Source organism: Chiloscyllium plagiosum, unplaced genomic scaffold, assembly GCF_037043375.1.
Source record: "Chiloscyllium plagiosum isolate Xiang-an unplaced genomic scaffold, Cpla_swu_hap1 HiC_scaffold_14, whole genome shotgun sequence".
Lineage (NCBI taxonomy): Eukaryota > Metazoa > Chordata > Chondrichthyes > Orectolobiformes > Hemiscylliidae > Chiloscyllium > Chiloscyllium plagiosum.
The window spans coordinates 91,208,609-91,209,717 of record NW_028270152.1 but is presented as its reverse complement, the minus strand read 5'-3'; the positions used below and the strand labels follow the sequence as shown (position 1 = coordinate 91,209,717).

At 45.4% G+C, this 1,109-nt stretch overlaps 1 non-coding gene across 1 annotated transcript; it reads left to right on the top strand.

The window, feature by feature from the left end:
* The first annotated feature begins 663 nt into the window (after positions 1-663).
* Positions 664-736, top strand: trnas-gcu (transfer RNA serine (anticodon GCU)). Its single transcript has one exon. It is a non-coding gene; the product is annotated as a tRNA-Ser (tRNA).
* The last annotated feature ends 373 nt before the right edge of the window (positions 737-1,109 follow it).

The window sequence follows — 1,109 nt, the reverse complement described above, 5'->3', positions numbered from 1 at the left end:
AGGAGATAGGGGAAGCACTAAATAAATATTTTTCGACAGTGTTCGCTATAGAAAATGAAAATGTTGGCGAGGAAGATACAGAGCTACTTGCGTCTAGATGAGAAGAGATTGAGGTTCACAAGAAAGAGATATTAGAAATACTGCAGAGTGTGAAAATAGATAAGTCAGCTGGGCCGGATGGGAGCGATCTGATTTTGTTTAGCAAATGCACTGCAGGAAGGTACAAATCAAGCTGATGCTTACAACGGCTCGTTTTGAGCTGCTAATTTTAGTGAAGTGGCGGCGCCAATAAAATGTGTCACGCATCTCGTCGAATTCCACATCCTGAGCTCGAAATGACCAGAGGTTTCTCACTGAGTTTCTGCAGGGTCTTGTTTGGACGACACCATGACACTTTTTCACTAGAGTGGATCATGAAATCGCGTCGTGACTATGAATAAAACGATGGAAACGTCCAGCCGAGAAGGACGCGACCCTGAAGCGGGCAACTGAGGACAAATGTTTCTCCTTTGCCAGTGAAAAGCACTGCTTCACAAATTGGAAACTTCGAAGTGAAGCAATGTTGGTGATTATCTTCGGTGCTTGTTCACCTTTTTAATTCTGATTCCGTGAAAGCCCATGGCATTACATATCAACATTCTGCCAAGTGCAGGCTTGTCTCTTGGGCCAGTGGCGTAATGGAATACGCGTCTGACTGCTGATCAGAAAATTGTAGGTTCGAGTCCTACCTGGCTCGAGGGGGGATGTTTCGCTTTAACCGTGGTATACGTTGACGCTCCCCTGTAAAGTTCTCTCGGGACATCTCCTCTGTGCTTCCGCATGTAAAGCTTGCATTTGTCCTATTGTCCATTTCAAATTCCAGTTTGGCGGTATCTACTGGTGTGTCTCCCTCTGTGGGTGAAAATGAGCATGAGTTCCTCAAAAGAGTTACAATTCGTTATACTTCTGTCCCATTATTGTGCAATGTAAGAACATAGGATAACCTCATTGACATTTGACCTGGAAACGTTGGAACACACGAGGCTTTGGGCCCAAGTTCGAAACTGCGACTGGAATACATGGCTCTCTGATTAGCCGCAATGCACACGGGCGGAATGGCCTTTTCCCAC